This window comes from Vitis vinifera, chromosome 17, assembly GCF_030704535.1.
Source record: "Vitis vinifera cultivar Pinot Noir 40024 chromosome 17, ASM3070453v1".
NCBI lineage: Eukaryota > Viridiplantae > Streptophyta > Magnoliopsida > Vitales > Vitaceae > Vitis > Vitis vinifera.
In genome coordinates, this window is record NC_081821.1 from 18,199,677 (window position 1) to 18,215,915 (window position 16,239).

Genomic DNA, 16,239 nt, shown 5'->3' on the forward strand with positions numbered 1-16,239 from the left:
AGCAAAGGGAGGAAGACCGTCTTATGCAATTTCTAATGGGTTTGAATGAGTCATATAAGGCAGTGAGATCCAATATTTTGATGATGTCGCCATTGCCCAATGTCCGTCAAGCATACTCTTTAATTGTCCAGGAAGAGATGCAACGACAAGTTTCTTCTGAGCCAACCGAGAATTTCTCAATAGCTGCCGCAGTCCCGAGAAAAGGAGGTAATCCAAGACAGAAAATGTGTGACCATTGTAACAGATCCGGACATACCATAGATGAATGTCGGACTCTTAAATTTCACTGTAAGTTCTGTGATAAAAGAGGTCACACAGAGGATAGATGCCGACTGAAAAATGGGAGCAATAACAAAAGGGGACAATTCCGAGGACAACGTCCTTTTGGTCGTGGGAATCAGCCCTCAGCAAACGCGACAGAATCCCAGGAAATGTCTGATTCGACTTCTTCTAGTACAGTCCAGGGGTTCACTACAAAACAAATACAACAGTTGGCTCAAGCAATTCGTGCATTAAATCACAGTAATTCCGATAATATTGACGCATATGCAAATGCTGCAGGTTTGATTCCATCAACTCTTGTGTCTGTTAATTCTAGTAGTACAAGTTCTTGGATTTTGGATACAGGTGCCACGGATCACATCGTTTCTCACATGTCTCTTTTCACTGATCTCAAACCTTCTAATGTCACAACTGTTAATTTACCAAATGGTGCAGCATCACCAATAACACACACTGGCACCGTTATTTTTGATTCCCAATTGACCCTTAAAGATGTTTTATGTGTCCCATCCTTTAACTTGAATTTAATTTCGGCTAGCAAACTCGCAAAAGATCAGAATTGTTGCATCATATTCTTTCTTGACTATTATATTTTGCAGGACTTGGTTTCGGGGAAGATGATTGGCTCGGGTAAACAGCGTGGTGGTCTATACTACATGCATCCAGCAACAAATAAATCGGTTGTCTTTCATGTTTCTCAACCGTCTGACTTATGGCATTTACGCCTGGGTCATCCCTCTTTTTCTCGTTTTAAATTATTATCACATTTGCTTCCAGATATTCATAAAGAATTAGGAAATCATTGTCCAATTTGCCCACAGGCTAAGCAGACACGCTTGCCCTTTCCCAAAAGTTCAATAACTACAAAATTTCCTTTTTCTCTTTTACATTGTGATGTCTGGGGTCCTCACAAAATTCCTGCACATACTGGTTCACGTTATTTCCTTACAATTATTGACGATTTTTCTCGTTGCACATGGATTTTCCTTATGCATCATAAGTCAGAAACACAATCTTTGTTAACTAATTTTGTGCAATTCGTCAAAACTCAATTCCACACAGATGTTCAAACGGTAAGAATGGATAATGGCACAAAATTTATTCCTCTTCGCATCTTTCTTCAAAATAAAGGAATCGAACTTCAAACCTCTTGCATTTACACTCCGCAACAAAACGGAGTTGTAGAACGCAAACATCGACACATTTTAAATGTTGCCCGTTCTCTCATGTTTCAATCAAATGTCCCACTTGAGTTTTGGGGGGAATGTGTCTTAACAGCCGTTTATCTGATAAACCGCATTCCGACTCCATTGCTCTCAAACAAATCACCATTCGAGGTCTTATATAATCGGCCTCCTTCACTCACACATTTGCGAGTTTTTGGTTGTGAATGCTATGTAACCAATGTTCACCCCAAACATAAATTTGACCCTCGGGCATCTATTTGTGTTTTTTTGGGGTATCCACATGAAAAAAAAGGCTATAAAGTACTCGATTTGCAAACACAAAAAATATCAGTCAGCCGAGATGTATTCTTTCGGGAAAATATTTTTCCTTTCCATTCTAGTTCTTCTCAATCTCAACAACATTCACCTTCTCTTCCTTTACCGCTTCCCATTTCTTTCGATTCCACACCTCAGCCGATATCTCTTCCACGTTTTTCTCCAAGTTCCACTCCTCCCTTGTCGCATCACAATCTTGTATCATCTCCACCTTCCTCTAATACTAATGTTCCCTAACCTTTATCCCCAGAATCAGTTGCGTCACCCTTACCTTCTTCTCCATCTCCTTCTTCGCTTTCTTCCCCCCCTTCCATGCCCTCAGTACCCTCCAACACTTCAGACCCTTCCCCCACCCATGAACCCCCTCTTCGACGTTCCACTCGTCATATTCAGCCTCCTGCCTGGCACCACGACTATGCCATGTCTACCCAGCTTAATCATTCTTCCACGCAATCAAGTTCTCGTTAAGGTACAAGGTATCCCCTCTCTTCTCACCTTTCTTTTTTTCGTTTTTCACCCCATCACCGTGCCTTTTTAGCTCTTTTGACAGCCCAAACCGAACCTTCATCCTTTGAACAAGCTGACTGTGATCCACGTTGGCGCCAAGCCATGTCCACCGAACTTCAGGCTCTAGAACGAAACAACACTTGGGAGATGGTCCCTCTTCCTCCGGGATACAAACCCATTGGCTGCCGCTGGGTGTACAAGATCAAATACCATTCTGATGGAACCATTGAACGCTATAAAGCCCGTTTGGTTGCCAAGGGCTACACACAGGTCGCCGGTATCGACTATCAGGAAACCTTTTCTCCAACTACCAAACTCACCACTCTTCGCTGTTTGCTGACTGTCGCAGCTTCCAGAAATTGGTACATCCATCAGCTTGATGTGCACAACGCATTCCTTCATGGCAATTTACAAGAAGAGGTTTATATGACTCCACCTCCTGGTCTTCGCCGACAGGGGGAGAATTTGGTATGTCGGCTTCGCAAATCTATTTACGGTTTGAAACAGGCATCACGCAATTGGTTCTCAACTTTTATAGCTACTGTTAAGTCTGCGGGTTACATACAGTCCAAAGCAGATTATTCACTTTTTACTAAATCCCAAGGTAACAAGTTCATTGCTATTCTCATTTATGTTGATGATATCCTGTTGACTGGTAATGATTTGCATGAAATCAAGATGCTCAAGACTCATCTGCTCAAGCGTTTTTTTATTAAAGACCTCGGTGAATTGAAATATTTTTTGGGTATAGAATTCTCTCGCTCTAAAAAGGGAATCTTTATGTCTCAAAGAAAATATGCATTAGATATTTTGCAAGACACAGGATTGACAAGAGTGAAGCCCGAAAAATTTCCGATGGAGCAAAACTTGAAATTGACTGATGAAGATGGCGAGTTACTTCATGATCCAAGTAGGTATCGGAGACTGGTTGGCAGATTAATATACTTGACTGTAACCAGGCCTGACATAGTGTATTCAGTACGTACACTAAGTCAATTCATGAACACACCTCGGAAGCCGCACTGGGAAGCAGCATTACGGGTCCTCCGATATATTAAAGGATCACCAGGTCAAGGTCTTTTTCTTCCATCTGAAAATAATTTAACACTCAGGGCATTTTGCGATTCAGATTGGGGAGGATGTCGTATGTCAAGACGTTTCGTTTCTGGTTATTGTGTTTTCCTCGGATCATCACTCATCTCTTGGAAATAAAAAAAACAAACGAATGTTTCACGTTCGTCAGTAGAAGCAGAGTACAGAGCAATGGCGAATACTTGCCTGGAATTGACTTGGTTGAGGTACATACTTAAAGATTTGAAGGTTGAATTGGACAAACCAGCACCATTGTTTTGTGATAATCAAGCAGCTTTATATATTGCGGCTAACCCACTTTTTCATGAACGTACTAAACACATTGAGATTGATTGTCATATAGTTCGAGAAAAACTTCAAGCTAGGGTAATTCGTCCGTGTTATGTTTCTACAAAGATGCAGTTGGCGGACATTTTTACAAAGGCACTTGGTGTTGGTACCCCGCGTCTTTGATGATCCACGTAGGTGCCCGATGGGTGGACGCGTGATTTCAACTCATAAAGGTTCTTGATTCAGTCGTTGTACCTGCAAAAGACGTCTGGACAGGGTGTCCGGACGCACCCTCTGATGGTTTTGTTAGCCATAGTTAGAGAGGGAGATATAGATCAGTTGGCCTTTTACTAGGTATCGGTCATTACCTTCCTCTTCGTGTGAAGGTATATATATAGTGCCAGGGACACTGTTCCTCTCATTAATGGTGAGGAGATATTTTATGTTGTTATGATGACATGAGGTGGCAGCATGGTTATCGCCACCCTACGGGCGGCTGTCAGAAACCATGGTAGGTGATGCTGCTGTCAAAGATCGTGGGAAGTGATCATGTCGAATGGCCATGGGAAGTGACTTGTTGTCACCTCAACCCGTCCTTTCACTCTGCAGGTGATGGGACGTGGGCCATGGCTGGTTGTTGTGATAGCGTGTAAGACTTGCTATACTTTAGTCAACGATCCGGACAATCTTATCCGGATAGCCCGTGTTGGTTATCCGGATGTATTGTGGAGCGGATGCATTTATGCACGGGCTATCCGGATGTATTGTGGAGCGGATGCATTTATGGAATCCGTCCGGATGCCTGTGCTTTGTAAACGTCGTTTGATCTTCCTTGACGCGGTCCGGATAAGAGAAGCTGAAACGCCGCTTGTACTTTCTTGAGGCAGTCCGGATAGGAGAAGCGCATCATGCGTATCCTAAGGGGAATCCGGATGATGCTGGTCCGGATGATAACACGTGCCACGTGTCACTGTGAGCTGCGTGCCACGTGTTTCCCAGAGGGAGGGGTCCCTACATTGCCCCCCTTTTTAACTTGCCTATTTTGCCCAAAAAATGGGCGGGTTAAAAAATAACTGGCCTTTTTGAAAACTGAAGAGGTCACTTCGTCTGAGTGGGCCACGTGGCGAGTGGGGGTGCGGAAGCCAAAAAGGGCCTTTATGACGAGCCGCCGACCCTGTGTATCCCCAGGCAATATGTCGTTTCAATGATGGCTTTTGTTTGGACGTTTGGCTTTCCGAGGGTCTGTCCCCCTATAAACAGAGCACTGTACCTTCTTTTTGCATTTTTTTCTACTGCATTCTCCTGAGAGCCTTTCTTCTTCTTGCTTTTGTTGCGTCCTTTGCTTTTTCTGAGTAAAGAAACTCGAAAACACTTTTGTACCGGTGATTTTGTGTCGCGACACTCGTTTGCTGCTGGCGTTCTTGTATCGAAACAGCGATCTTTTTTCTTCAGAGCTTCATTTGGTACGTGTACTTTTGCTATTGCTGTTCCTTTTGTTGGGTTTTGTTGGTTCTTTGGTTTTGGTTTCTGATTTGTTTGGGTTAGGGTTTATGTATTTTCTGGGTTGCTTGTGTTTTACCCATTGCGCTTCTTGTGTGTAGGTTTGGGTTTGTGTTTGTGGTAAGAAATGGCTGAAAAAAAGACTGTTTCATCTTCCCGGGCTAGCGAAGTTCGTGGAAAGGCGATAGATAAGCTGGATGCGAAGGAATTCCGGGAACGGTTCTGTATCCCGAACAACGTGGCTATCGAACTGCTGAATGGGAGGGTGCTTGTGCCTTCTGAGAAAGCAGAAGAAAAAACCATCATCTTCTCGAAGGAACAATTCAACGCGGGGCTCCGGTTCCCTCTGCCGGCGTTGTTCAAGGAGTTCCTCCATTTCACCCAGATTCCACCCGTCTTCATTCATCCCAACATCGTCCGGGTGCTGATGGGATGCAGCATCATAAACATGCTGTACAACCTCGACCTCACGCTGTTGGAGGTGTTTTTTGTGTATTCTTTGAAGAAGGTAAAAAATGACATCTTCAGCATGTCCGCACACCTGCCCTCCCTCCAACTGGTGACGGAACTGCCAGATTCGACAAAGGGAGGGGCGACGGGACACGTGGTGGTCCGGGGTGCATGGGCGGGGCTTTTGGAGCATCCGGCGAGGCCTTTCTCTCCAAACTACTCCTTGGTGGTTCCGGGTAGGTTTGCTTTGTGACTATTGTCCGGCTTTTACTTTGTTGATTTTTTGTTGACTCTTCCGGATGGTATTCTCATCTTTTGTTGCTGTTAATGTAGATCCGAAATTGAGGGGCCACCTTGTGGACTGGGTGGAAAAGGCGTCTTTTGACCGTCTCAGCAAGCTTTTTGAGATAGACGCCAAGGAGAGGCGGTGTAAGACGCTGCTAACTGCGCGGAACCTAACGGCGGTCGTCCGGGAGCCCCAAGAGTACGTCACCAATATTCTCCCCAGGAAGATGCCAAAGGAGGTAGTGCCTGGGGAGCATTATATTGTGAAGGACCTCCCGATTTACGAGGCGTCAAAAGAGGCTGATGCTAAAAAACGCCGACTTCTCCTGGAGGATCGGGAGAAGAAGAAGAACGAAGGGACCCTTCGGAAGGCTCCCGGACAGAAACGTGACGCAGATTCTCCTCCAAAGAAAACTCCAGCGAAAAGGAGGAAGCTGGTGAAGAAGCATGGGAAGGATGTGAAGGAGCCCACTCCTCCCAGGGAATTTGCTCCTCCACCCATTATTCACGAGGCGGAGGTAATGATAGAGGAGCCAGTGAACCCTGCCCCTCATTCCATCTCCAGCGGATCCGGACACCTTGCGGGGCTGAACCACTCAAGCACCTCCTTGGCAGCGGTTGCGCATCTAGCGAATTTGGCTGAGGAAGCTGCGTCTGTTAACCATCCGGATTCCCATAATCCGGATGTCAATGCAGTCGAAGCCACCTGCGCGGCCCCGATGGAGGAAGCAGGGGCAGAAAGCCAGAGTCAGCCCTCTGACGATCCGGACCGCCTGGCTCTTGTTCTGGTGAAGGGGCCACCTTCAAAGAGGCCTCGCTCGGTGCGCAATCTGAGGTCCGGACTCGATGGGCGGCTTCAAGAGCGGCAGCAAGAGATTGAAGTTAGTTGCTTATCTGCCCACGACGCTCGTCCGGAGGGTGGCGAAGTGGAGATGGTAACTGAGACTCCAGCCGTCCCGTTGGTGGTTCCGGCTGAGGTTGCGCCCGTGGAGGTCCATCCGGCCGTAAATGTTGAAGCCCCTTATCCGGAACGAAAGTCACCTTCTGCTGCTTCATCCGGGGGGGAAGCTGTTAATGACGCATCTTGCTCCTCCGCTTGCTCTTTTAGCTACGCGGAGTTGGAAGATAAGCTGAAACAAATTCCACCCGGCTCGCCTGACATTATGCCCTCAGCCAAAATGTTCGAGATGGTGGAAACGGTAAACTTATGCTTTTTGACTCTTTTGCCATTTTGATGTGTTGTTGTGGTATGATTTATAACTTTTCATTGCTTATTTTCGTGTCAGCTGGTGAGTGGTCTCCGCGGCATGGCACAACAACACGACCTCTTTGCTGACCTGCTGCGGACCACTTATTATATGAAGATCTTCGCCTCTAAGCATAAAGAAAGTGAAAACCAGCTGCACCTGCAACTGGAAGAGGCTAAAGCTAGTTTGTCCACCATTCGAAAGGAAAATGAAGTCCTCCGGGTGGATTTGGCTGAGGCAAAGGGCCGGGAGGAATCAACGGCCGACCGCCTGCATGAGGCAGCAGATGAGTTGGCCCAGCTGAGGGGGGAGGTGAGGCAACTCCGGACAGAAGTTTCTATCGAAAAGAAACAAAGAGAAGATTTGCAGCTGCGCTTGGTTGCACAAAAAGAGGAGCTCGAACGGGAGTTTGCTGCAGAGAGGGAGGAACTTGAAGGAGAATATCAAAAACAAGTAGATGATACGTTCATTTTTGGGTATCGATGCTGCATGAAAAAGAACGGTATCAAGCGGGATGTGCCTTCAATTCCTCCGGGTGAAGAAAAGAAACTTCATGACAAGCCTGCTCCCTGATAGCTTCTCTTTTTGCAATTTCTTCTGTAATCTTCCTTTTGTATTTTTGTGGTCCGGAGACCTCCTTGTACATACTTTTAGCTATATCAATAAAAATACTTCTTTTCTCATTTGAACTTGTCTTTGCTTTTTTATTGATAATACTGCTTTAAATTAGACACATTCCATGGTCTAAGTAATGGAGTTCCGTCTAGCTTTTGTAAATGATAGGCTCCATTGTTACTTGCCTTAGACACTATATAAGGTCCTTCCCAGTTGGCTTGGAATTTCCCTGCACCCACTTCGGTAGTATTTTCAAAAACTTTTCTAAGGACTAGCGTACCATTTTTGAAGGCTCTTGGCCTCACTTTGCGATTGTAGTGTGCTGATGCCCTTTGTTGATAATCTGCCATCCGGATGGCCGCACTTTCCCTCACTTCATCCGTCCAATCCAAATTTCTTCCTAATTCCATGTTTGCATCACTTTGCTTTGCTGCGTCAGTCCGGATAGTAGGGAGACCTATTTCGGTAGGAATGATTGCATCCATTCCATATGCGAGAGCGAAGGGAGTATTTCCTGTTGGCCGTCCGGGTGTAGTTCGGTAGGCCCATAGGGCGCCGGGCAGCTCCTCGACCCATTTTCCTTTGGCTTGCTCAAGCCTTTTCTTTAAGGCAGTGATTAGGGTCTTGTTTGTGGCTTCTGCTTGCCCATTGCTTTGAAGATATCGTGGTGTGGAGTATGAGTTCCGGATGTTTAGCTCCGAACAAAAATTCCTGAATGCAATGCTATCAAATTGTGGACCATTGTCGGCTATGATGGTTTGGGGAATTCCAAAACGGCAGATAATATTTTTCCATACGAACTTGGTGACATCCTTGTCTTTGATGCTAGCATATGCTTCAGCTTCCACCCACTTACTGAAATAATCTGTAGCAACAAGCAAAAATTTCTTTTGGGCAGGCGCAGCTGGGAGAGGTCCCACTATGTCCATGCCCCATTGTGCGAAGGGCCATGGTCCTGAGATTGATTTTAACGTTGTTGATGGCATATGTGTAGTGGGAGCATACCTTTGACATTTATCACATTTTTTGACATATGCTGCCGCATCTTTCTTCATTGTTGGCCAATAGTATCCTTGCGAATGAGCCCTATGTGCCAGAGATCGTCCTCCCGAATGATTTCCGCATATTCCCTCATGTAACTCAGCCAACACATATTGGGCCTCTGAGTGTCCTAGGCACCGAAGGTATGGTCCTGTGAAGGATCGTTTGTACAAGTGCCCCCCAATTAAGGTAAAACGGGCAGCTTGCACCCGGACTTTGTGTGCCTGTTTGAAATCTCCGGGTAGAGTTCCTGCCCGGATATATTCTGTGATGTCATACATCCATTCTCGGCCGTCCGCTTGGGGTTCCTTAATGGTATTGCAGGTTGAGATTTCTGGGATAGAGGGATTGGGTTGCACATGTATGGGCAATAGAATGGCTTCTTTGATAGGGAGGGAGGCAGCTATGCCGGCCATGGCGTCAGCGCGCCTATTGTCAGTTCGCTTAATTTTTTCGATTGCCCATTCGGTGAATTGCTGCAAGGTGTCTCTTACTTTAGCTAAGTATCGCGCCATGCGTGCGTCTTTAGCCTCATATTCCTCCTGGACATGCTTTACCACGAGTTGTGAGTCACTATAGATCCGGAGTTTGGAGACGGATAAAGCAAGGGCGAGGTCCAATCCGGACAGGATAGCCTCATATTCTACTTCATTGTTAGAGGCAGAGAATCCCAGCCGGATGGCTTGCTCCAAATGTTCCCCAGTTGGGGACTGTAGTAAGAGCCCAACTCCAGAGCCTGATGAGCGTGAGGCTCCGTCAACTCGTAGAGTCCACCATTCTTTTTTACTTGATTCGTCATGCTGGCTGGGCCTTCTGGAATATTCTAGCACGAAGTCAGCCATTACTTGGCCGACCTGGTGCAGGCATCAGTCGTTGGCCGCATGGGACATAGTCTCGCGGGCCTTGAAAACCCCGGACGAATCTTATCCGGATTCAACGGATCATCAACCACATCCTTAGGAGATATCATACTGCCGGTCCAAGCTGGCCCAGTCACTCTCAACGTACAGTTTTCGGTAGTACAGGAGTTATCACCCTTCAATGTCATTTTGGGGCGTACATGGCTCCACTACATGAAAGCTATCCCCTCTACATATCATCAAATGGTGAGTTTTCTCACCAACGATGGCCAAATCGACCTATATGGCAGCCAATTAGCCACTCGCCAATGCTATCAAATAGCACGAGAGGCAAGGGCCAACCAGGAGGATGCATCTCCCCCTGAACCCAGCATTGCACATGACCAATAGCAATTATTGGGTCCGGCAGACAAAGATCCCCCGGCGGCAGATCCCTTACAAACAATCCAAATTTCGGAGGAAATCACTCACCTCACGAACGTCAGTTCCCTCATGACACAAGAAGAAACTCAGGGCATGCAAAGTATTCTCAGACAGAACCATGACATCTTCGCATGGGCACATTCTGACATGAAGGGAATTCATCCCTCCATTGCATCTCATAGGCTTAACGTCTTTTCAACTGCCAAACCCGTCCGACAGAGAATTAGGCGCTTTCACCCGGAGAGACAAAGAGTCATCCGGAATGAGATTGACAAATTGCTCGAAGCCGGATTCATCAAAGAAGTTTCTTATCCAGATTGGTTGGCAAACGTAGTAGTGGTGCCAAAAAAAGAAGGAAAATGGTGAGTTTGTATAGATTACACCAACCTCAACAATGCCTGTCCAAAAGACAGTTTTCCCTTGCCACGAATAGATCAGATTGTGGACTCCACTTCCGGGCAAGGGATGCTCTCTTTCTTGGATGCCTTCTCCGGATATCATCAAATCCCCATGTCCCCGGATGATGAAGAAAAAACAGCATTCATAACGCCACACGGCCTCTATTGCTATAAAGTCATGCCATTCGGACTCAAAAATGCTGGCGCCACTTACCAACGATTGATGACTAAAATCTTCAAACCTCTGATAGGCCACTCGGTAAAGGTATATATTGACGATATCGTGGTTAAAAGCAAAACTCGAGAGCAACATATCCTTCATTTGCAAGAAGTTTTTCACCTCTTACGAAAGTATGGCATGAAGCTAAATCCTTCTAAATGCGCCTTTGGCGTAAGTGTCGGCAAATTTCTAGGGTTTATGGTCAGTCAAAGGGGCATAGAAGTCAGCCCGGATCAAGTCAAGGCAGTCATGGAAACACCTCCTCCTAGGAACAAGAAAGAGTTACAACGCCTCACAGGCAAGCTCGTTGCGTTAGGACGATTCATAGCCCGCTTCACTGATGAGTTGCGACCCTTCTTCTTGGCAATACGAAAAGCTGGAGCGCACGGATGGACGGACAGTTGCCAAAACGCTTTGGAAAGAATTAAGCATTGTCTCATGCAACCACCCATCTTGAGTAGCCCCATCCCAAAGGAGAAATTATACATGTATCTGGCGGTATCAGAATGGGCAATCAGCGCCGTTCTATTCCGCTGCCCCTCACCCAAGGAGCAGAAACCTATCTACTATGTCAGCAGGGCATTGGCAGACGTAGAAACCAAATATTCAAAAATGGAGCTAACAGCCTTAGCCCTTCGCAGCGCTGCCCAAAAGCTCCAGCCCTATTTTCAAGCCCACCCCGTGATCGTGTTAACCGATCAACCCCTTCGCAACATTCTGCACAAGCCAGATTTAACCGGGAGAATGCTGCAATGGGCCATTGAACTAAGCGAATTTGGAATCGAATTCCAACCCAGATTGGCCATGAAAGGCCAAGTAATGGCTGACTTCGTGCTAGAATATTCCAGAAGGCCCAGCCAGCATGACGAATCAAGTAAAAAAGAATGGTGGACTCTGCGAGTTGACGGAGCCTCACGCTCATCAGGCTCTGGAGTTGGGCTCTTACTACAGTCCCCAACTGGGGAACATTTGGAGCAAGCCATCCGGCTGGGATTCTCTGCCTCTAACAATGAAGTAGAATATGAGGCTATCCTGTCCGGATTGGACCTTGCCCTTGCTTTATCCGTCTCCAAACTCCGGATCTATAGTGACTCACAACTCGTGGTAAAGCATGTCCAGGAGGAATATGAGGCTAAAGACGCACGCATGGCGCGATACTTAGCTAAAGTAAGAGACACCTTGCAGCAATTCACCGAATGGGCAATCGAAAAAATTAAGCGAACTGACAATAGGCGCGCTGACGCCATGGCCGGCATAGCTGCCTCCCTCCCTATCAAAGAAGCCATTCTATTGCCCATACATGTGCAACCCAATCCCTCTATCCCAGAAATCTCAACCTGCAATACCATTAAGGAACCCCAAGCGGACGGCCGAGAATGGATGTATGACATCACAGAATATATCCGGGCAGGAACTCTACCCGGAGATTTCAAACAGGCACACAAAGTCCGGGTGCAAGCTGCCCGTTTTACCTTAATTGGGGGGCACTTGTACAAACGATCCTTCACAGGACCATACCTTCGGTGCCTAGGACACTCAGAGGCCCAATATGTGTTGGCTGAGTTACATGAGGGAATATGCGGAAATCATTCGGGAGGACGATCTCTGGCACATAGGGCTCATTCGCAAGGATACTATTGGCCAACAATGAAGAAAGATGCGGCAGCATATGTCAAAAAATGTGATAAATGTCAAAGGTATGCTCCCACTACACATATGCCATCAACAACGTTAAAATCAATCTCAGGACCATGGCCCTTCGCACAATGGGGCATGGACATAGTGGGACCTCTCCCAGCTGCGCCTGCCCAAAAGAAATTTTTGCTTGTTGCTACAGATTATTTCAGTAAGTGGGTGGAAGCTGAAGCATATGCTAGCATCAAAGACAAGGATGTCACCAAGTTCGTATGGAAAAATATTATCTGCCGTTTTGGAATTCCCCAAACCATCATAGCCGACAATGGTCCACAATTTGATAGCATTGCATTCAGGAATTTTTGTTCGGAGCTAAACATCCGGAACTCATACTCCACACCACGATATCTTCAAAGCAATGGGCAAGCAGAAGCCACAAACAAGACCCTAATCACTGCCTTAAAGAAAAGGCTTGAGCAAGCCAAAGGAAAATGGGTCGAGGAGCTGCCCGGCGCCCTATGGGCCTACCGAACTACACCCGGACGGCCAACAGGAAATACTCCCTTCGCTCTCGCATATGGAATGGATGCAATCATTCCTACCGAAATAGGTCTCCCTACTATCCGGACTGACGCAGCAAAGCAAAGTGATGCAAACATGGAATTAGGAAGAAATTTGGATTGGACGGATGAAGTGAGGGAAAGTGCGGCCATCCGGATGGCAGATTATCAACAAAGGGCATCAGCACACTACAATCGCAAAGTGAGGCCAAGAGCCTTCAAAAATGGTACGCTAGTCCTTAGAAAAGTTTTTGAAAATACTACCGAAGTGGGTGCAGGGAAATTCCAAGCCAACTGGGAAGGACCTTATATAGTGTCTAAGGCAAGTAACAATGGAGCCTATCATTTACAAAAGCTAGACGGAACTCCATTACTTAGACCATGGAATGTGTCTAATTTAAAGCAGTATTATCAATAAAAAAGCAAAGACAAGTTCAAATGAGAAAAGAAGTATTTTTATTGATATAGCTAAAAGTATGTACAAGGAGGTCTCCGGACCACAAAAATACAAAAGGAAGATTACAGAAGAAATTGCAAAAAGAGAAGCTATCAGGGAGCAGGCTTGTCATGAAGTTTCTTTTCTTCACCCGGAGGAATTGAAGGCACATCCCGCTTGATACCGTTCTTTTTCATGCAGCATCGATACCCAAAAATGAACGTATCATCTACTTGTTTTTGATATTCTCCTTCAAGTTCCTCCCTCTCTGCAGCAAACTCCCGTTCGAGCTCCTCTTTTTGTGCAACCAAGCGCAGCTGCAAATCTTCCCTTTGTTTCTTTTCGATAGAAACTTCTGTCCGGAGTTGCCTCACCTCCCCCCTCAGCTGGGCCAACTCATCTGCTGCCTCATGCAGGCGGTCGGCCGTTGATTCCTCCCGGCCCTTTGCCTCAGCCAAATCCACCCGGAGGGCTTCATTTTCCTTTCGAATGGTGGACAAACTAGCTTTAGCCTCTTCCAGTTGCAGGTGCAGCTGGTTTTCACTTTCTTTATGCTTAGAGGCGAAGATCTTCATATAATAAGTGGTCCGCAGCAGGTCAGCAAAGAGGTCGTGTTGTTGTGCCATGCCGCGGAGACCACTCACCAGCTGACACGAAAATAAGCAATGAAAAGTTATAAATCATACCACAACAACACATCAAAATGGCAAAAGAGTCAAAAAGCATAAGTTTACCGTTTCCACCATCTCGAACATTTTGGCTGAGGGCATAATGTCAGGCGAGCCGGGTGGAATTTGTTTCAGCTTATCTTCCAACTCCGCGTAGCTAAAAGAGCAAGCGGAGGAGCAAGATGCGTCATTAACAGCTTCCCCCCCGGATGAAGCAGCAGAAGGTGACTTTCGTTCCGGATAAGGGGCTTCAACATTTACGGCCGGATGGACCTCCACGGGCGCAACCTCAGCCGGAACCACCAACGGGACGGCTGGAGTCTCAGTTACCATCTCCACTTCGCCACCCTCCGGACGAGCGTCGTGGGCAGATAAGCAACTAACTTCAATCTCTTGCTGCCGCTCTTGAAGCCGCCCATCGAGTCCGGACCTCAGATTGCGCACCGAGCGAGGCCTCTTTGAAGGTGGCCCCTTCACCAGAACAAGAGCCAGGCGGTCCGGATCGTCAGAGGGCTGACTCTGGCTTTCTGCCCCTGCTTCCTCCATCGGGGCCGCGCAGGTGGCTTCGACTGCATTGACATCCGGATTATGGGAATCCGGATGGTTAACAGACGCAGCTTCCTCAGCCAAATTCGCTAGATGCGCAACCGCTGCCAAGGAGGTGCTTGAGTGGTTCAGCCCCGCAAGGTGTCCGGATCCGCTGGAGATGGAATGAGGGGCAGGGTTCACTGGCTCCTCTATCATTACCTCCGCCTCGTGAATAATGGGTGGAGGAGCAAATTCCCTGGGAGGAGTGGGCTCCTTCACATCCTTCCCATGCTTCTTCACCAGCTTCCTCCTTTTCGCTGGAGTTTTCTTTGGAGGAGAATCTGCGTCACGTTTCTGTCCGGGAGCCTTCCGAAGGGTCCCTTCGTTCTTCTTCTTCTCCCGATCCTCCAGGAGAAGTCGGCGTTTTTTAGCATCAGCCTCTTTTGACGCCTCGTAAATCGGGAGGTCCTTCACAATATAATGCTCCCCAGGCACTACCTCCTTTGGCATCTTCCTGGGGAGAATATTGGTGACGTACTCTTGGGGCTCCCGGACGACCGCCGTTAGGTTCCGCGCAGTTAGCAGCGTCTTACACCGCCTCTCCTTGGCGTCTATCTCAAAAAGCTTGCTGAGACGGTCAAAAGACGCCTTTTCCACCCAGTCCACAAGGTGGCCCCTCAATTTCGGATCTACATTAACAGCAACAAAAGATGAGAATACCATCCGGAAGAGTCAACAAAAAATCAACAAAGTAAAAGCCGGACAATAGTCACAAAGCAAACCTACCCGGAACCACCAAGGAGTAGTTTGGAGAGAAAGGCCTCGCCGGATGCTCCAAAAGCCCCGCCCATGCACCCCGGACCACCACGTGTCCCGTCGCCCCTCCCTTTGTCGAATCTGGCAGTTCCGTCACCAGTTGGAGGGAGGGCAGGTGTGCGGACATGCTGAAGATGTCATTTTTTACCTTCTTCAAAGAATACACAAAAAACACCTCCAACAGCGTGAGGTCGAGGTTGTACAGCATGTTTATGATGCTGCATCCCATCAGCACCCGGACGATGTTGGGATGAATGAAGACGGGTGGAATCTGGGTGAAATGGAGGAACTCCTTGAACAACGCCGGCAGAGGGAACCGGAGCCCCGCGTTGAATTGTTCCTTCGAGAAGATGATGGTTTTTTCTTCTGCTTTCTCAGAAGGCACAAGCACCCTCCCATTCAGCAGTTCGATAGCCACGTTGTTCGGGATACAGAACCGTTCCCGGAATTCCTTCGCATCCAGCTTATCTATCGCCTTTCCACGAACTTCGCTAGCCCGGGAAGATGAAACAGTCTTTTTTTCAGCCATTTCTTACCACAAACACAAACCCAAACCTACACACAAGAAGCGCAATGGGTAAAACACAAGCAACCCAGAAAATACACAAACCCTAACCCAAACAAATCAGAAACCAAAACCAAAGAACCAACAAAACCCAACAAAAGGAACAGCAATAGCAAAAGTACACGTACCAAATGAAGCTCTGAAGAAAAAAGATCGCTGTTTCGATACAAGAACGCCAGCAGCAAACGAGTGTCGCGACACAAAATCACCGGTACAAAAGTGTTTTCGAGTTTCTTTACTCAGAAAAAGCAAAGGACGCAACAAAAGCAAGAAGAAGAAAGCCTCTCAGGAGAATGCAGTAGAAAAAAATGCAAAAAGAAGGTACAGTGCGCTGTTTAT